Source organism: Equus asinus, chromosome 4 (genome assembly GCF_041296235.1).
Source record: "Equus asinus isolate D_3611 breed Donkey chromosome 4, EquAss-T2T_v2, whole genome shotgun sequence".
Lineage (NCBI taxonomy): Eukaryota > Metazoa > Chordata > Mammalia > Perissodactyla > Equidae > Equus > Equus asinus.
In genome coordinates, this window is record NC_091793.1 from 129230628 (window position 1) to 129253569 (window position 22942).

Below are 22942 nucleotides of genomic sequence, written 5' to 3' on the forward strand. Positions count from 1 at the left end.
TGTGTGCCTGTTTTTGTACCAGTACCATGCTGTTTTGATAACTATGGCATTGTAGTACATTTTGAAGTCAGGGATTGTGATGCCTTCAGCGTTGCTATTTTTCCTGAGGATTACTTTAGTATTCGGGGTCTTTGTTTGCCCCATATGAATTTTAGGATTCTTTGTTCTATTTCCACGAAGAATGTCATTGGGATTCTGATTGGGATTGCAGTGAATCTGTAGATTGTTTTCAGTAGTATGGACATATTAACTTTGTTTATTCTTCCAATCCATGAGCATGGAATCTCCATCTCTTTATGTCATCATCTATTTCTTCTAATAATGTCTTATAGTTTTCATTGCATAAGTCCTTCACCTCGTTGGGTAAATTTATTCCTAGATACTTTATTCTTTTTGTTGTGATTGTAAACGGAATTGTATTCTTGAGTTCTCTTTCTGTAAGTTCATTATTAGAGTATAGAAATGCCACTGATTTTTTTAAGTTGATTCTGTACCCTACAACTTTACTGTAGTTATCAATTATTTCTAATAGTTTTCCGATGGACTCTTTAGGGTTTTCAATATATAAGAACATGTCATCTGCAAACAGCGAGAGTTTCACTTCTTCACTCCCTATTTAGATTCTGTTTATTCCTTTCTCTTGATTAACTGCTCTGGCCAAAACTTCCAGTACTATGTTGAATAAGAGTGGTGATAGTGAGCATCTTGTCTTGTTCCTGTTCTCAGAGGGATGGCGTTCAGCTTTTCACCATGGAGTATGATTTTGGCTGTGGGTTTGTTATATATGGCCTTTATTATGTTGAGGGAATTTCCTTCTATCCATATTTTGTTAAGAGTTTTTATCATAAATGGTTGTTGGATCTTGTCAAATGCTTTCTCTGCACCTATTGCGATGATCGTGTAGTTTTTATTCCTCATTTTGTTAATGTGGTGTATCACATTGATTGATTTTCAGATGTTGAACCATCCCTGCATCCCTGGCATATATCCCACTTGATTATGATGTATGATCTTTTTGACATAGTGCTATATTTGGGTTACACATATTTTGTTGAGGATTTTTGCATCTATGTTCATCAGTGATATTGACCTGTAGTTTTCTTTTTTTGTGTTGTCCTTGTGAGGCTTTGGTATCAGAGTGATGTTGGCCTTGAAGAATGTGTCAGGAAGCTGTCCATCTTGCATAAATTTTGGGACTAGCTTGAGAAGGAGAGGTATTAAACCTCTGAAATTTTGGTAGAACTCTCCAGGGAGGCCATCTGGTCCTGGGGTTTTGTTTTGGGATGCTTTTGATTACTGTTTCAGTCTCTTTACTTGTGATTGGTCTATTCAGATTATCTATTTCTTCTTGATTCACCTTTGGGACATTCTAAGAGTCTAAGAATTTTTCCATTTCCTCTAGATTTTCCTTTTTTTGGGGGGTATAGGCTTTCATAGTATTCTCTTATAATCCGTTGTATTTCTATGGTATCCATTATTATTTCTCCTCTTTCATTTCTAATTTTATTTATCTGAGCTTTCTCTCTCCTTTCTTTTTTTTTGTAAGTCTGGCTAGGGGTTTGTCAATTTTATTTATCTTCTCAAAGAACCAGCTCTTTGTTTCACTGATCCTTTCTACTGCCTTTTTTTTATTCAATAGCATTTATTTCTGCTCTGATTTTTATTATTTTTCTCCTACTGCTGGCTTTGGCCTTTGTTTGTTCCTGTTTTTCTAATTCACTTAGGTGTACTTTGAGATTGTTTATTTGAGAATTTTCTTGTTTGTTAAGTTGAGCCAGCATTGCAATGAATTTCCCTCTTAATACAGCTTTTCTGCATCCCATGAGTTGGCATAGTATGTTTTCATTTTCATTTGTCTCCAGATATGTTTTAATTTGTCCTTTAATTTCTTCAATGATCCATTTGTTGTTCAATAGCATGTTATTTAGTCTCCAATATTTGTCCCTTTCTAAGCTTTTTTCTTGTAATTAATTCCTAGCTTCATACCATTGTGATTGGAAAAGATGCTTGTTATTATTTCAATCGTCTTAAATTTATTGAAGTTTGCCTCCTTTTCCAACATATGGTCTATCCTTGAGAATGTTCTCTTCGCACATGAGAAAAATATGTATTCTGCTGTTTTTGGATAGAGTGTTGTAAATATTTTTATTAAGTCCAAATGGTCTAGCTTTTCATTTAATTCCTCTGTTTCCTTGTTGATTTTCTGGCTGGATGATTTATCCATTGATGTGAGTGGAGTGTTGAGAGTCCCTACTATTATTGAATTATTGTTAATATCTTCTTTTAGGTTTGTTAATAGTTGCTTTATGTACTTTGGTGCTCCTGGGTTGGGTGCATAGACATTTATAAGTGTTATGTCTTCTTGGTGGAGTGTCCCTTTAATTACTGTATACTGCCCTTCTCTGTCTCTCTTTACCTATCTTATCTTGAAGGCTACTTTGCCTGATATAAGCATTGTGACACTTGCTTTTTTTTGTTTGGCATTGCTTGGAGTATTTTCTTCCATCCTTTCATGTTGAACCTCTGTTTGTTCTTGGAGTTGAGATGCATTTCCTGGATGCAACGTATTGTTGGGTCTTGTTCTTTAATCTATCTTGCAACTCTTTGTCTTTATTGGAGAATTCAATCCCTTTATGTTTAGGGTGATTACTGATATATGAGAACTTAGTGCTGCCTTTTATCACTCGTTTTCTGGTTCTCCTGCATTTCCTTTGTTTCCCCTCCTGTGTATTTTGGCCTACCAATTGAGTTATGTAGTTTTTAATGTTTTGTTTCCTTATTTTCTCCTCATTCATTATTTGTGTCTCTGTTCTGCTTTTTTGTTCAGTGGTTACAATGAGGTTGTATTAAAATCTCATAGGTAAGCTAGTCCATTTTCTGATGGCCTAGTTTCCTTAGACAAAACCAATTCAGTCCCTTTCCTCTTTCCCCCTAAGTTTTTTTTTCACATCTTATTCCATCTTGTGTTGTGAGTTTGTGATTAAAATGACAAGATTATCTTTGTTTTTGGTGTTTTCCTTCCCTTTATCCTTAATGCTATTATTGAGTATTTGCTGACCTGTTCTGATGTATAGCTACAATTTTATGATTTTTGTCTACCTATTTCTCTCCTTCCTCTGTACTTTGTAACCCCTTTCTCTCCCTTTTTTTTTTTTGCAGGTATGAGAGCTTTCTTGAGGAATTCTTTTGTGTGTGTGTGGGGGGGGGGTCTTGAGGCTATGAACTCCCTTAGCTTTTGTTTACCTGGGAAACATTTTATTTCTCCATCGTATCTGAAGGATATTTTCACTGGATAGAGTATTCTTGGCCGAAAGTTTTTGTCCTTCAAAGATGTGAATATGTCATTCCATTCTCTACTATCCTGTAAAGTTTCTGCAGAGAAATCCAGTGAAAGCATGATAGAGATTCCTTTTTTGGTTATTTTCTTATGCCTTGCGGCCCTTAGTATTTTTTCTTTGTCATTCACTTTTGCCAGTTTCACTACTTTATACCTTGCATGAGGTCATTTTACATTGACGTATTAGGAGATCTGAAAGCCTCTTTCACTTGGATTTCCATCTCCTTCCCCAGGTTTGGGAAGTTCTCTGGTTATTTCTTTGAACAAGTTTTCTGCTCCATTCTCCTTCTCTTCTCCCTCTTGAATACCTATACTTCTTATGTTGCATTTCCTAATTGAGTCAGATATTTTTTGGAGACTTTATTCATTTCTTTTTATTCTTAATTCTCTCTCCTCCTCTATCTGGAGCATTTCAACATGTCTATCCTCAGTTATGCTGATTTGCTCCTCTATGATGTCTGCTTGAGGGTTCAGGGAATCCAAATTTTGTTTTATCTCTTCCATTATGTCTTCCATCTCTAATATATCTAACTGATTCTTCTTTATAGTGTCAATCTCTTTTGTGAAGTAGCTCCTGAACTCGTTGAATTGTTTCTCTGCATTCTCTTTTAACTCATCGAGTTTTTTGATGATAGCTATTTTGAATTCTGTCATTTAAATTACATATCTCTGTGTCCTCAGGACAGATTTCTGGGTACATTGTCATTTTCTCTCTGGTCTGGAGATTTAATATAATTTCTGATACTGCTCAAGGGCATGGCTGTGTTTTTTCACGTCGTGGTATTATTTGGTCGCAGTTACGGCCTATCACCACTGGGTGGGGATCAAGAGCCACATATTCTGAGCCTTCTGCCTTCTGCTGAGATCCCAGGCACTGGAGCTGGCACCGGGCAGCTGGGGAGGAGGGGTGCTATCTTCTGCATGCTCTTGGGATTTTTCTCTCTGCCCTTGCTATCTGCTCTCCTGGGATGTTGGCTTTATGAGGTCACCACCATGTTAACTTTCATCTCAGTAGGGACTTTCCCCTAGGATGCAAGGGCCCTTAAGGATCTGTGATGTTCCCTCAAACAAACATCCACTCCCTGTTCCTTCCCTCTCAGGGTCTGCCTGGGGTCCCAGATCCCAGTCTTTTGGGGAGGGAACAAAGTTTTCCCTTACCTCATTCCACATCCTCCAAGGGGGTCTCCAGCCTCTCCGTCCTCTGTCATACGGCCGCATGGGTCTCTCAGACATCTTTTGTGCCATTTGGATGTCGTTTGTTGGAGAATGAATGTCATTTTCAATGTATGGTGGAGGAGAGAGATTACTGGGAAAGACCACTCCACCATGATGCTGACGTCACTCAGTATTTTTTTTAATGTAGCACAATGTATAAGTTTGAGGTTCATTTGATTGTATATGTTGTCCAATTGTTCCATTGCCATTAGCTGAATACAATGTACTTTTCCCATTGATTTGCTTGGCATATTTGCATCAAATCAGTTGATCCTATGTGTGAGGGTCTCTAGGTGTACAACCTACAATCCATGTCTATCCGCTCACCCATACTGTGCTGTGTTGATAACTCAAACTTTATTTTAGATCTTGAATTCAGGTAGTATGATTCTTCTACCTTTGTGTTGTCTACTCTAGTTTATTTGCTTTCCTCAATAGTATAATCATTGGTTGAATTCTTAAAAAAAAAAAAAAACTTCTTGGGAATGTAATTGGCTTGTGAGGAATCAACAGACTATGATACCTACAACCTAATCCCTGTTTAACATCATTCTGATGTGACCCAAACTCAAAGATAATAAGCAAGAAGAGTAACATGGCTGTAGCCAACAGTGACAGCCATGCCATGCCTGGTGTTGAGTATATAGTAAGTTTTATCTAAATCAAATAGTGCACATGTAGGAATAATTATCTCTTTAAGAAAATTTTAGATACTGATGCTTAGGAAAAGTGAACAAATGTCAAGCAGCAAAAAAAAAAAAAAAAAAAAAAAAAATCCCCCATTATAGGTAAAGAAAATTTTACATTATAATTTTTTCCAAAAGTAGAAGCTCTATTTCCCTTTGTATGCATTACTTTTAATTTATAATAATTAAAAGACTATGAATGCAGAAGTGGATAAGTACAGTTTGGAGAGGAGATAAATATATTAGTCAATATCACAATATTGTAAACTGTAGACATCTTTATTAAAAAATTAGCTTTCCTCTTGTTTTAGGAACAAACTGAGATGGGTTTTATGCAGTCTAACGTCATTACTGATGATTTGTTTCTTATGTTAGTAGGAATGCACTCTCCAGTGGCTTCAAATTTCTGTCATACATAAATGCTTTTAGTTCTTTCCTTTTATGCCATCATGCTTATGTACCTTCATCAGCCTGTGGCACTTTGTGCTTATTTAGTTTTCTTAAGTGGTTCTTAATTAACAAAGGGTTTGACATCTCTTCAGCTAATATTTTTAATGATTTATGCTCAAAAATGGCACTTCACAGGGGAATATTGTAAACCTATTATTCAATACCATGATTGATGAGTCTCTAAATAGACTTTTGAATGTTACCAATGCATATTTTCATGATGAGAAAGGACAACTATAGGAAACTCTGAGAAGCAGAATAATTGGAATAAAAGAACATGACAATATAATGTGATATTGGAAGGAGATCATGTGTTGCTTGAAAATGGAATTAAAATGTTTTCTCCAAACAAGTTAATATCAGCTGTATTTGTGAGGGAGAGATTCAAATGGTGTGTAATTGATATCTAGATTATCCTTCCCTCACTTGGAGAAAAAGAAACAAACCACTGTGTGGACAGTTATTTGGAGGAAAACGTGTTTTTTTCCCCTGGAAGAATCTATTGTAGTACCTGGAACCATCTTTCATCATCTAATAGCAACAGGCTTCAGAAACAAATTAGTTCAATCTCCTGGTCCTTTTAACAGAGAGTTTCCCTGAAATTTTAACAATTTTAGCCTTGAAAACAGTTGATTCTTGGAATTTGGAGAGCAAAACATCTGATTGGTGGGATGAATGTTTTAGGTTAGCCTGAAAAGTCCAAATTTTCCTATTGTAGATATATTCAATTCTTCTATATCCTGATGTTTCTTGTACTGTTATCTTTAAAAAGATTTTATTAATCCCGATGCAGTTTTAAAAATCTCATTGTAGAGCTAATAAAACAAGATACCAAATAGATTAGTTTATTTTATTAAATAGACTAGTAATTTACCATCATAAAGACAGAACCTGAGGCTAAAACTACAAATAAAGTAATATTTGCATCTTTACCATGAGACATCATGTGGAGAACACCATCATCATAAAATGTACTTGTACCTTTCAATTATTAGTCTCCGAAAATTCATCATATAAAAGGGACACCAATTTAGAATAAATAAAATGTGAAATAGTTTATTCTAAATTACTCTACAATTCTATACTGATTTTTTAGTATTCATTGTGCTTTTCAAACAAATTTAATAAGATAGAGCCATAAATTTAATCAAACATCATATCATGGATAATAATGTCAAGTGATAAAATATTGCTTCTGAAGTCTTACAGAAAAAACAACCTCACAAAAACATCAAGTTTATCAGGTCTGAGATTAGATTTTAGCCTACTTACATGTCATTAAGTTAGTCTATTAGTATTTTATAGATGCTGGCAGCAGAAAAAGGCTCTTGGTTCAGAGACAAAAAATTGTTACTATTCACAGCACAGTAAGTAATAGGTAAATCTGCATGTTTGCGTCAGAATGATTGCCCAGAGTTCCACAGGGATGGAGAAATATGGGCTCAAAAGGCAGGTGGAGTTTGTACTGCAGATGAGGAATACTGAGCTTTGCAGATCCACCACTTAGGATGCAAGCTTGCTGTTTGTCCCAGAAGCAGATGTTACCTTATTCCTTAAGGTTACTCACCAGAAATCCAGACCTGAGAAATATTCCAGGTAAAGAGTTGTCAGAACCTTGCATTCCAGGCACATCAAGTAAAGGTGTGCAGGAGAATGAGATCCATGAAGGAATGTCTCTCCCCAAAAGGTTTTACTGTAAATATGAACCAAATAGTTTCCCCACATGATATAGATATATAGATAGATAGAAAATACATATCATATATATGGCATTATATATATGACTCTCTCTAGCAGTATATATATAGATATATACTACCGATTCAAGAAATTAATCACATATATTAAGTAAATAATTTTGTTTTTCTTCCATATCAAAAAAACAATCCTATCAAATAGTCAATGTGAAACTGATTTGTTATCTTACCTTCACTAATTATTGAGTTCTTACTATGCTCCACAATAGGGATAACCAAAAGAGATGGGACTTGTTCCCTCATTCAGGTAGTTAGGGAGGAAGAATATACTTGCTTATCAACATTGCAAATTTATGCAGCTAAATCAGTGTTGTCATGGACATTAATCATGCTTTTTTCTCCCTTTTGTTACTGAGTAATCTTTTGGAATTGCTTTTAGAATCAGATACAAACTATACACACACACACACACACACAGAGGCACATGCAGGATATTATTTGCTTTTTTCCACATGCCTTATTTTTAATTAGACAATCTCTATATGCTTGATTACCTGCATTATTTACCAGTTATGCCTTATAATCTCTCCAAAAGAAAGCATATCCCAAGAAAAATTCTTTTATATCACTAATGAATTGTATATTTTAACGTAATTTAGAAGTTGAATTCCAAAGATATTTTGAGAGGCTATATTAACTAAGAGTGTAGTCTTTAATATATCTATAGGTGTGCTAATACCCCCCAAAATGCAGAGAATCTCTGATGTTTTAGCAATGTCATCCATATTATGCTCAAGCATTAAAAAGACTTTAAAAATCAATATGACAGCATCTTATGATGCAAATTAGGTAGTTGATATGCAGATTATTTCAGAACAGGAAATTTAGCTGGAGATATTCAAATCTGTGGTCTGTGGTAAGGCAAAGTTACACCTTTGACTCTTAGAATTTTAGACCTGCAAGAACTTATGAAATTTGGTTAATTTGTAAACATGTGTCAAAATCTCAACTAGAAGAGACAGGAAAAATACTGATGTAATAACTTCAAATTAATTAAGATCATAATAATAAACTAATAATATTTGTTAATATTTATTGAGAGCATACTATATATTAAACGCTATTCTAAACAATTTATCTATAAAATTTTATTTAATCTGCCCAAGAAATATATATATTTCTTATGTCATAATTTTCAAGTGAGCAATGAGGGACTCAGAGGACTTAATTTTCCCGAGATTATTTAATGTAATATATGATGGAATCATAATTGTATGTAAGTAGTATGACTTCAGAGCAAGTATTCTTTACCATTAAAGCAAGTCTTAAGGCACAACCTAAGACACAGGTGAAATGGTAGAAAAATAGAATATGAGAAAGAGAATAAAATTAACTCTGAGCTTGTTATGCATGTTGTATCTGATCCATTCTAACACAAGAGGGGAAGGTGGACTGACATTGAGTCCTACAAGTTGGTCCCTCTGGCACAACTCCTACGCGCTGCAACTGGTCTTAAACCTGTTAAACACAAATGAGGAGATGTGACTATAGAAAATGTGTGTCTAAGAAATTCTTAGAAACCTGGATGTGAAGATAAATGGATGATCAGAATAACAGGATCATACAATAGGATGATAATGATCCTAAACGAATTGATGTTTTGTTAAGTGTCGAAGCCTAGACCATTATGCGTCACTCTGATCAGTGTCAGAAGAAATTACTAAGTGCTCCTTCCAGTAAAAAATAGGGGTCCTCTTCACCAGGCACATTAAACTAATTTTCCCTCTCCAGATGAACTCTTGTGCATACCTTCCAATTTCTATCTATTTTTATTGATCATAGAACAAAGGCATGATGAAATGTTACTGAGAAATGATATATCATTTCTAATGACCACGTCAAGCATTTCTTTGGACTTCCTCCCACTTCCACTGCCTGGCCTTTCCCCTTAGCCTCCATCAGTAACTCCTTTGTGTACATCATTTTGGGAAAACCAAGTCTAGTAATCTACATCTTATCATAGACATCAGATGCTTCTAGCTTGGCCTTATGCTAACTTATGGTGCCAGCTTGGGAAAACCACTTACCTTCTTTCTTTCAGTTGTAAGAAGGATAAAAACTTAAGTTATTGAGTGCAATGATTAGTTAATGCCTCTAAAGCACTAAAGGAGTTCTAAAATGTACTGGATGATGGAGGAATAGAAATTTGTGATGCAGCAGTTCAATTCTCCCCCAGCACTTTAGGCAATAAATACAATATTACAGATCTCATTCCTTTCTAGCTCTTGGTGTTCCCAGGAGATAAAGCTTTACTTACATGAAAACTGTTGAGAGTGAGTCATGCATTTACACGTCTGCTAAAAGTTTTATTGGAAGATTCTTTAAACTTTTATCTGCATTTGGGATATTATATGGATTTTGATTTTGCTATAAAGTTATAAGGGATAATTATTGTTGAATAGTGTTTAATGAGGAAAGACTGATAAATTATAACAACTGCACGCTACTATGAGATTGTCTATGTTATTATTAATATTGAAAAGGAGATGTGTAGAATTTCTTATTTAACTTTTTTTTTTAAAGATTTTATTTTTTCCTTTTTCTCCCCAAAGCCCCCCAGTACATAGTTGTATATTTCTCATTGTGGGTTCTTCTAGTTGTGGCATGTGGGACGCTGCCTCAGCGTGGTTTGATGAGCAGTGCCATGTCCGCTCCCAGGATTCGAACCAACGAAACACTGGGATGCCTGCAGCGGAGCGCGCGAACTTAACCACTCGGCCACGGGGCCAGCCCCTTATTTCTTTAACTTTTGTCTAACAATATAACTTTTGCTTAATTCATATAGAAAATATTTTTAACTTAGACACCTTAGTTGAGTAGCAAGTTTATACAAGCAAATGGGGGTGCAAGTTAATTATGCACCTGAATGTTGGAGTGCTTTATTTGAGGATTATTGTTCACTTGCAAACATAACACAGAATATGGTCACTTTTAAATTGCTGAGAATAAAGCATTTTTATATCTTACCCTAAAGAGTTATAAACATTACAATGTACACTTTATTGCAGCATAGCCTAAAATTACCTTAAAGTTGTTTAGATCATATGCTATTTCTTTGTAGAAATATTCAATTTATTCCAATATTTATGCCACCTTCTTTCTTTTTGATTTATATAAACTATGATTCCATTAAATACTCACATGGTTATGATATCTGTACATTCTCCATTATAGAATATTCTCCACTCAACAGACACTCTAGCATTTTACCAGGATGCATGTATGATAATGATCTCAGAATTAATTACACTTTTTATTAATGATATACTTGCTAAGATTCTTCATACCACATTTTAAGAGAATTCATGAGTTTACATTATTTTTTTAATTATCTTTTATATTTTTTTACATTATCTTTTATTTTTATCATTAACTCTGAAAACTTGGGCCATGTATAGAAAAAATGATTTTAATAATTGCTAAACATTACAAGTTATAAAGTAATAGTACATTTATTTAAATAATTACTTCTGAATTTAATAAAATAAAAAGCAGTAACTGAATTGCGCAAAGAAGCTAATTGAATTTACCTATGGAGACAGTAAAAACATAATTTGGTCATCAGGAGTCTGGGGACACAGGCAGAGAGGAGGAATGGGTGGAGTAAAGAGAAATGTCAGGGAAGAGAAACTGTTCTGTATGATACTCTAATGATGTCTACGTGCCATTACACATTTGTCTAAACCCACAGAGTACTCAATACAGAGTGAATCCTAGTGTAAATTATGGTCTTTAGTTAATAATAATGTATCAATATTGGCTTGTTACTGTAGAAATGTACCACACCAAGGCAAGACATTAAAAACAGTAGAAACTAGGAGGGGGGCTGAAGAGATGAGGGAACTTTCTTTACTTTTTACTCAATTTTTCTGTAAACTTAAACTTACCCTCAAAAAAGTCTATTGATTAAAAACAAAAGCTAATTTAGAGCCAGCAAGAAACAGTGGACTGTTGAAGACTTTGGCTTCATTCAGACTTTCATTTTCTAACAATGTAGCTTTGGAATCATTTAAGTTATCTATGCTTTGGTTTGATGTCTATAAATGAGATTAATAGTAACTCCCTTAAACATTTATTGTGAGTGCTGAGTCAGATAGTGTTGATAAAGCAACCAGCACAGTGCTGACAGCGAGTAGGTACTCCACGATTAACAGTTCGCATCAGATCTCACATAGCTATACATTCATTCCTTTAACAAATCTTTGATGACTGCTTCCTGTTCACCAGGCACCTTCCATATGCTGAAAACGGGAAGAGAGAGAGAGATGAAATCCCTGTCCTCATGAAAATATGTCTTTCATAATCTCATTTCTAAATAGATAAAACCCCTTACTTCTTAAAATACCTAGAGGAATTTTTGTTTCTTATGTTGAGCCCTGACTGATAGATAAAGAATGAAAGTTTATGTAAATTTAGATCAAGAGAGCTGTTTTACATTCTGACTCTGTAAATAAGTAGTATGATACTTACAAATCTGTAAGTGTGTGAATTTAAGTTTATTCCTATCTAACTAGGAATTGTGTGTTATTCCTATCTCACAAAGATATGGGGTTAATTTGTAAACAATAATGTACGCAAGGTCACCCCATTGTTACAACTTTGTATGTGACGCATGGTCTAACTTGTCAGTTGCTCTGCCAAAGGAATAAGTATGAAGGCGTTACTAGACAGCACACACATAACAGTCTAGGGAACTCTAGCATCCAGACAAGGACATATCCAGAAATGTAGCTATTGTTTAAAAGTTGTGTAGCATGATACATCCTTTTTAAAATTTGCAGACATTTTTAACTATGGATTGGACAAAAGCTGGGAGACATTGTCAAAGATTCTGATCTGAAAAGCAAGATTTTTAAAAAAAAGGAATTATTTAGACTCTGGATCTGATTTTTTGAAGTATTGTGTCAAGTCACTAAATTAATACATATCTATATATCACACAGAAGGCCTGCAATGCGTCCTAAAAGTTAAAGGCCAGATTTTGGATTTCAAAGCAGGGGCAGTATTTAACGCCCTTTGTGTCAGCGAAATTTAGCAAGAACTAGACTACCAGCAGTGGGATGTGAAATCGCTCCTGGCACAGAGCTGCTACTATCTGGATTAGGGCAAGTGAGTGGTTTGACAGCAGACAAGTCAAAAAAATAGCAGTGACAAAAATTCTCATATTTTTAAGATATATATGTATATACAATGTGATATATGTACATATTACTTAACATTCAAAATGTATATTATCATTCTGAGCTTGCCTCCCAGCAACATGGCAAAGCAAGAATGAGACTAATCCTCACTCCTTTTTGTCTCACATATTGCCCTGCAGGACTTTTCATGTCTCCTGTGCTACTTTAAGATGGCAGTAATTTTAGCTTATTTCATCACGTAATTTACCCCTCTCTGTGGTAAGGAAGATGTGGAGAGTGGTTAGAAGATATACTCACAGGGATGTTTCAGACTCTGAATCCTGAATTCTTCTGATATTGCACTTTCAGAGAAAAAGAAAAACAGAGAAGTCTAATTAGCCAGATACATTTTGATGCATGAATGGCAAGTCTAGTTTTGATGTGTATCTGGCATTCACGTAAGCATGTATATATATGGAATCCTGTCCTCGGTGTTAAAGACACAACTTGCATAACTCTCAACCCTAACTGTGCTCCAGGCTCTGTTCTAAACTCTTTCAAATATTACTCATTTAATGCTTATCATAACCCCATGAGGTAGATAGAACTACTGTCCGATTCCCAAAAGAGGGAACTGAGGTCTGGTGGGTTACATGAGTTACCCAAGGTCATATAAAGGCAGTAATTGGTAGAGCTAGAAGCTAAACAGAATTGACTGTCTTCAGAGCCCATACTCAGCTTCTTTACTACGCTGCCACCCACTGGGAGAATCATCTCATTCAGATCCTAATGTAAAGGACAAGTTTGTGCTCCACAGAATACAAATATAAACCCCATGGTGTTTCATTACAACACATTTTATGCCCCTATAGAAAATACTCAGAAAATTTTACTCTATCTTTCAAGTTTCCAATACCGTATAGATAAGGTCTCCTATGAAATATTTTGCAATTCTTTCTCTGGGGTATTCTTTTGTTTTTCTATTGATCATCTCTTACAATTTCTTTGTAATAGATTTTCTCTTATCCAAGAAGTTTTTTTTTTTTTTTTATGTTTCCATCTTAGTTAAAGCCCCTGTTTCTACAGGAGTAAAGGTTTATTCTTAATTGTTTGCATGTAGTTCTAGTATAAAAAGACCCCACATTTCCCCACTCTGATAATGAATATTTCAATTATTTATTGCGGTGAAAATTATTTAGGTATTTGTAGTGAAATGGTATTATCTCCTTTATTATTATTACTGTTTATATTATTATGATGATAATTAAAATGTGTGCCAGGCAGTCAATAGATCTGAGGGCGAGACTGCAGCAGTTCACACTTTCTTTAGCACGTCCAAAATATTATACAAGTAAATTTCCCAAATCCTGAGTAGATAAGTCAAATTTCCAGGTATTGATTGATCCCACATTTGAGGACTTTTTGACAAATACAAAGAGATTAGAAAGATCGTCCTACCTGCGCTCAAGAAACTTACAATAAAATTAGAGATATTAAACTACATGAATCTATTGGAAAATGCAATTATTAGGCTAGTCATGAAGTGCTTTAGACTAGGTATCACAACTGTTGATTTGAAAGTTATTTATATATTCATTTGGTTAGATGAGTTACTATTTTCAGTAGTTCTGTGGGAGAAAAAAAATACTACTTATGTTTTTGAAATGTTTTTCATCTTGATTTATATTAGGAAGCAATGAAATCTTTGTATTACAACTATATAGTGTTCAGTTTTAACTTTTTACATACAATGTGCAATGGAAAATTTGGTCTAGTTTTGAATAGTAATATATAGCAGATTATATAAAGGGTATGTCATCTTAAAATTTTACTTTCTAGATATTGCAAGCTAAGAAGATTGGGTTATCTGGGATATATCAAAAGAAAAAATATAGACATTACAAAAATTACAGGGGTTATTTTTAAATAAATTGTAATAGACCCTTTTTACTATTGAATATAAAACTCTTCATTGGCTGTGTACAATATTCTCATTCCATATGATTTTGTTAGCATTTAATAAACAATTTGAAATAAATATTTCCTTGAAAAATATTTTCCTTTAATTGATGGCCATAGCAACGAAAATCTTTTATGTAGAAGAAAATGAAAATTCAAATCTGTTCATTTCTTAGGGAGTTGTCGTCCGTGATTTCATATACATCTATCTACTATCAGTTATAAATGAAGCAATGATAAAAGCTTCTCTCTAATACTTATGGGGACTGTGTGCCCTTTTGCTATGATGTAGCCCAAATCTCATATTATCACTCTTGTAATGAACTAGGCATGATCAATATAATGTTGATTTTATTTGAATGTTTCCATATAATTCTCTTTTTCATTTATGATTATGTTGTAAGTTAATACAAATTGTTTTTTATAAGTGTCGATTCCAGGAACTTAGTAAACCTAAGATTCTGTTGGGTTTTACCTGTAGAAAACTGATCTATTGCAATGTTAAACAAGATAAAGCTATTCTACTTAATAACTTCATGGAGAAGTATTGTTTTCATAATCATAAATATGAAAATATATATTATGATTAAAAAGTAAAAATTAGGTATATCATGTAGCATAAGACAAAAATAATCTAGAGTGAAGAATGTTTGCATATATTTACAAATCAAACAATATTTTACACTATAAAAATAAAAAGATAAATCAGTAAGTACTCTGTCTCTAAAATAGACTGGTAGTGATAACTTTGGTTCTCCTTACCTATTAGAGATGGGCTTTTTCATTGGGATAAGGTATTTCCAGTATATGTAATAATAATAATCTGTACATAAAGTTTTCGCTTTTTCTTTGATTTTCTCCGTTAAAATAACTTCATAATTTTCAGGTTATAAAAAATGTAAATGTTCAAAAATTATCTACCACAGAACAGAATATCAAAGAAAATAAAGATCACCTATAATAACACCTATAATAACATTTCTTAAAATGAAACATTGTTTTTATTTTGACATATGTTTTTCTATCCAATGCTAAATGATATATATATGTAGGCGTATACATATAAACATAAAGGTATATTATTATTAAGTGAAAAGCATATTGTATTGCATACGCTGAATTGTCAGTTACCTTTTTATTTAAAAATATGTTCTATATACTTCACAATATGTACATCATGATAATAAATGTCATTGTTCTAAAATAATTATTTAAAAATTGTTATCAATATATCACAGTGAGTTTAAGAAACCCATCATTTTTATCATGCAGACTATTTAGACTTTTTATTATCATCCACTTTTTATTGAGATAAATCTTGTTTTATATACATTTCATACATGTGTGATTATTTCAGAATAAATTTATAAATGTAGAATTGATGAGCCAAACAATATTCTCAATTTAAATTTGGTACATAGGACCAAAATAATTTTAAAATGTGAAGAAATGCTCACATATGGCTAATACCAAGCATCACAAGTCTTTTAGGTATTTGTGAACACATTTATCAATATATTCATTTATCATGTTAAAACATAAGAGCCTGCTCTTGTTAAATTAGTGTTGCTCTGATAGGAAGCAAGAATCATCCTCTTTTCATATTATTGGTTCTGGAAATTTCTCAGTTTGTGACATCTTTTCAAGTTATTTTCCATTTATCCACTGAGATGCTTATTATTTTCTTATTTTCTTACGCTGTATAAATTGTTTTAAAATTGTGTTTTGATACAGAAATGAAATAACCTACATAAGATTAAAAAAATATCATATACTCAATAGAATTAAAATGATAATATTTAGTCATATTTGCAAATAAATGTGAGAATTCCTTTCCATTCTTTCCCAACCTGTTTTACTACCTCCATGCACAGAGGTGAATAATTTTTTGATTTTTAGTCTGTATAATCCCTACCATAACTTTAAACCTATTAAATATGCAGATATTTATATAGCTACCTGCTATAACAGACAACGACTAAATATTCTTGCTTTAAGACAACAAAGTTTGTTTCTCATTCACGTTACATTCCAATATGGGTTGTTCATGGGCTCTGCTCAACTTACAGGAACAGAGGCCTCTTCCAGCAAATACTTCTGCCAGGCCTTAGGTCATCAAAATCTTCCATCAAATCCTTTGCATTGGTCATAGGCCAGGGTAAATCTAGTTGTGGGGAATGTAAAACACTGGCCTAGATGTTATGTACATCATTTCAGTCTGCATTCAAATGTCAGAACTCAGTTGCATGGCACCATTTTGAAGCAAGCAGATTAGGTTAAGCTGAAGGTGCAGGCAAAAAGAAGGAAAGAAAGAAAGAATTTGAATTTGGTAACTGTCAAGCAAGTCTGCCATTTATATACAATTCTGAATGAGCTTGGACTCCCCAAAATAAAGGAGGAAGAAAATGAGCTATGCCTGGTAGAAGACTTTTACTTTTGAACTAGGAACCCAGAGATCCATCAAGACAAAGGACACAAATAAGACATGACTATTTTCATGGGGAGAGGAAACATTTTTCTCCCTGATTAAATTTTCTCCACTCTTCTGTTTTGCTGAGGACCAATCATTTCTCCATTTTGACACATTTGCATAATCTATATCATGGTTGAAGGCAGCCAGTTACTTTTCACATTAATTACAGCCTTATGAAAATCGGAAAATAAGAACTGCATTTTTGACAGGAAGGAAATAGGATTTGTTTTGATTATGTGTATGTGTGTTCATGTCAGGAGGGATAGTGAGAAAATGGAAGAGAGAGAGTCTGAGATTCGTGGAGAAGTAAGGTTATTAGTGTGGACTGGTTATTCTTCCTGTCTTCACTGCTGTTATTCACATAGTATACTACTTAGGATCTCTTAGCTCTGTAAGCATCCTTCACCACCAAGTCTATTCTTGCCTCTCTTTGGCATTACTATCTTATCAAATTTGACTATCTATCTGTTATATCTTAGTTAATGTCACTTCCAAAAGGAAACTTTTGACAGCTTTGGCTGGATAAAATCTTCTTGACATTCCTATGGCATTATTTTCCTTTCCTCATAGCCATCATATTTCTAGTTACTGAGTATAGAATGATTGTATCCACTAAGCCCCATGAGGGCAAAGACCATATGGGTCACTTTCCTGCTATATCATCAGTGCCCAGCGAGTGTGTTGAACATTAATGAATATTCACTTGTATTACAATTAAATTAAAATTTATTACCTTAAAAGGCACAGCTATTGAATATGCAAACAAAAAATTATGTTGACTCTTTAATACAGGTGTAGGCTGATATTTCATGTTACCTACAGAAAGAAAATTGCTATGTTTTCAGATCAAACCTGTTTTCTACTATTAGTTATTTTTTAACATGTTCATGGACTAAGAGGAAAAAGGAAATGATAAAAATGGGCAGGAAAATGATTCTTCAGAATGTATTGGAGGTGAGGAAATAAGAGAATAAAGAGATATTGAAAATGGAAGTAAAAAATTATATACGTAAACTTTTTACTTTTTTCTCAAATCCAGTCCATCAAGTGATCTGATGCAGTGGTGTGCTGCAGCTAGTTTCTATGGCTCACAGATCTGACTGTTAAATTTGCAGGACTATTGTGACCCAAGTATCAGACACAGCCATTATAAAAATCAAATGACATAAATGTACAATTAGTGTTGAGGCTAAAAATGATTTGTTTAATGAATATAATTTGTACAGTGTGAGAAATAGTTGAACAATAAATCACATATTAGATTTGATGACAATAAAGTTATTTGAAGAATTTTTAGTGCATCAGGAGGGAACTTCATTTGTCAAATCACTGTTGAATGCAAACACAGGTGGCTACAGATAGAGTTTGATGAAATTCAACAAAAGCACTAGGAATCAGTTGGCTATATGGAATTTCCAATACAGAACAGTGTATATGTTATCATTAAATTGTGTGCCATGCATCCTTTATATCAAAAATTATAATACGTTTTGTGTGTAAACATATGTATGCTTTTTTCTGGAAAGCTAATGGTTAAGCATTTATTAATATTCTGTTTTCTGAATATTCTACGTGTAAACTTCCCCATACTCTAAATTTTCTTTCTCCCTTCAATAAAGTCCTTCATTTTAACTTTAAAGTGATTGACTTCAAGTTTGTTACTGTCATTCGGGAATTTTTGCTCTAATACATAGATTAAGCACTCATAGAGACAGAGATACCCATATGCTAATCTTTCACTTTATTTGATTGCCAGAAAGTTGCTAAGCAAAACTTTTTTAATTATCTGATAAAGATAACAAAATATACTTGTTAATGTACATGCTTTATGTAGTCAATTTAAGACTTGGTAGACATTTACAACTAAAATTTTTGGAAATAGTTTAACCAGTGAGTATAGATAGCTTCAGAACATGATGCCTTCTTATAAGCAATCCATATATTCACCTATGCATGTGTTTTAAAGAGGACTGATAAATATTGAATGGCATTGCATATCACATTTGGTGAGTAATGTCAAAAGTTATTAAAATATTAGTATTGAATTGGAGAACACTAAGATTATAAGCATAAGACCTTCAGAAAATATCTGATTTTTTTTTGCCATTATTTGTGAAACTAAGTGAAATATGAGGATTATGCCTGGAATTATCATGGAGTAACTCCTCTCAACACATCTTATAAAGCTTTCTTCAGGAACAAAGGAAATAAAATGAGATGGACTCTTGCATCTTCGTACAGAGATGAAGAGCACTATAAATGGTAAATGAATAGGCAAGAAAATTAGTATATTTTCCTTTCATTTATTTAAAGTATATATGAGTGCTTAAGACAAAAATTCAAACTTTGTTTTGTGAGGTATATAATGCATGTAGATTTAATATATATAACTATTGAATGAAAGATCGAGAATAAATTAAATAGATTCGTAGAGCAAAGAAGTTTTTAAATTTTACATGAACTGGTAAATATTAAGTCTAGGGAAATTATGAAGAATTTAGAATGTTTATTATAATTCCTAAATCAGCCACTAAAATTGTAGAGCAAAGATATATAGCTAAATGCTAACAGATAATTCAAAATTTAATTCTCAAAACAACAAAAAAGGTTTAACTAATCCAAAAGAATACAGGAAATGAGGAACATAAAAACATAAAAACATAAAAAAGAGAGGATAAACAGAATATAAACAATAAAATGATAGACCTAATACAAGCATATTAAGAATTATGTGCTAGTGAAGACAAACATTGAATAATTGATTTAAAAAAGAGCAAGGTCTGGATCTGTGATGTTTGAAGAAAGGCACCTAAAAAATACATGCATATATATATATACATAAAATAAATGCTGTTTCATATATTTAACAAACATTCAACATGATTTGTTCTAATGTTCAACACGATTTGATTTTCAACATGATTTATATATATATATATATACACACACATATAAATAGGCTGAAACTAAGTGAATGGACAAACTTATACCATGCAAAGAATAGGCTCAAGAAAGCAGAAGTTTATATGCCATGTGAGATGAATTATAATTCAAGACAAAAAATATAGCCAGAGGTAAAATTATATATTATAATGATAAAACCTCAGTTCTTTAGGAAAACATAATCATAATTGTGTACATGCTAATAGCAGATTTTAAAATCTATTAAGCCAAATAAAATAGACCATTAAATAACCAATTGCAGATTTCAACACTTCTCCATTAGCAATTAATAAAGCAACAAAATAAAAATACAAATTCATAAATACCTAATAAATCCGAACAAGACTATCTAATTGTCTTTACTGAACTGATGTTTATGAATTGCTACCCTCAACAAAAACAAATATGCCTTCTTTTTAAGTACATATAATACATTCAACAAAATAGACCCTATGTTCAGGCCTAAGACAAAGACAGAAACTTGAAGTCAAATCAGGTGATAAAGAACATTGGTAAAGGTAATTAAATATTGTTGTATTTTGGTGCATTAAACTGCATGTTCTTTTTTATCATACAGACCACCTTATTTTAAACAATTTTTTCTATGAATAATTTGATCTTCCATCACCTTGTCTTCTTATTTATTTTAATTTTTAAATTAGCTGGAAATTTAGTAACTCTGTTCATTCCTCTTAGTTAATTGGTTTCAGCTATTCTAATTTAACTATAAATTCCTTTCCTTGTTAACCTATGGCATATGTAATTCTTTTCTTAAATATAATCTGAGAATTCTCATCAACATTCAATTATATTTAAACATGGGTTATTGAGATAAACTATAAATTTAAAGCATTGCATATTTGGATTCTTCAATTTTAAAACTCTAAATTGTAAAACTGTTATAATTAACATTCTACTTCAAAGTGACACAGGGGGCCAGCCTGGTAGCGCAGCAGTTAAGTATGCAGGTTCCGTTTCAGAAGCCCGCGGTTTGCAGGTTTGGATACCAGGTGCGGACATGGTACCGCTTGGCAAGCCATGCCATGGCAGGCATCCTACATACAAAGTAGAGGAAGATAGGTACGAATGTCAACTCAGGGTCAGTCTTCATCAGCAAAAAGAGGAGAATTGGCAGCAGATGTTGGCTCAGGGCTGATCTTCCTGAAAAAAAAAAAAAAAGGCACAAAGAGGGGTAAATGATAAAAAACAGACATTTGTTTTATGAAGCCTAAATATATTACTAAAGTGGATAAAAATATAGACTGTTCAAGAACACAGTCACAAATGGAGAGCAGAATAAATATTCTTTAATATTAGCATGTGCTGTCTATGTTTCTCTGAGCATATTCACTTGCCATATCAACTAATGTGTTTGCTGCCTTTGAAATATATTTAAATATATGGTACTATCAACCTGGGAAAACAATCAGTAAGCGCTGAATATACCTTCTCAGATTACTGAACTATGAAAGTATACAACACACTTTATTGTAATTTCTTTGCAGCATTTATTATTGTTATGGTGTAGTCAAGAAATAGCAATTGATCACTGATGTAGAGAGTGATCTTAAACTACTAAATAGTGGCAAGTCTCTCTTCCCTAAAGGAGTATGGGATTTGGTTGCTAGGAAAGTATATTGTTTTCATTACTACAACATCCTCATGATCTGTATGAACTTGTGGAGAATAGAAAAGTTTACCTATATTAATAGTTTCTTGGTTTTCCATTCTTTTAAATAAAAGTTTAGATTTGTTAAAGGTGCAAGATAGTACAGGGGATTCATATTTTTTTTTCACCCAGAGCTACTTGAAAAATAATCTCTACATAAATATATATTGCTCCTTCTACCCCTTCCATATAGAGTGAGTACTTGACCATTTAAACCAGCATCTTAAGATTGCTGTTCTAAAAGATAATTGTTCAACCAACTGTTCTAAACATATGCTCAAATGGATTGAAAGACTGAAGGTTACAAATTACACTTTTAACAAGGTTTATACCTGATATACATTCAACTATAAGTACTTGGGAAAGCGATAACTCCTTTAGTTACCAGAAATCTAACTCAAATGAACTTGTGCTAAAAAATAATCAGCAAAATTTAAAACTGATTTATTTTCAATAGACCATAGGACAATAAATGTTGATACCCTTGTTTTCAGACAAAACTGGATCCAGGGCTTAAGGAGGCTTAGCAAGACCATCTCTGTTCTTCCCTCTTGCAGCTCCTCTTTATTTTTATTGTACTCATCCTTTAATACCCCCCAAATTTTCCTAAGATGAAAACAACCTGAGCAGTGAACAGAAACCAGATTCATGTTCTTTCAGCATCACAATCCCAGAGTCTAAAGGGTCTTTCTCATTAATTTTAGCAGAAAATTCTTTTGGAAAGAGTTAGACATCTTTTGTTTCATTACCTCCACTATGCTAATTTGTGATGGTAGTTGGGAGGAAGCTGGTGGGCTGAAGTCTGTTATTTGAAGAAGGGACAAATGTAAATATTTTCCATAAAAAAAAGCATTGCTCTGTATAAAAAATTAATATTATATGAATATACACATACACACAAAAAACACTTAGGGTGAAGGATCCTTTCTTTTTTCCTCATTTACACGATGAGTTGGTTTATAGTATTCGAAAGTCCCTAAAACTTGAGGAAGGGAAATGTGGGCAGGGATCACAATTTGATACACACTGAAGTTGCATGTTCATCCCCTGTGAAAAACTGCACACATTTTAGTGAGGTTCAAGAATCATTTTTTAAATAATTATTTCTTAGAATGAGACCACAGAAATCAATCAGCGTATTAGTGCACAGAGCAGCCATTTAATCCATTTTTTAAAATCATATCAATGTGGAACTAGAAAAGAATTTACAGATCATTTAACGCAAACTACTCCAGTTACAAATGAGAAAACTGATTCTTAGATAGGTTAAATCATTGTCTGAAGTCACACAAGAGATTATAAGCAGTCACAGAACTAAAATCTTGTTAGTCTC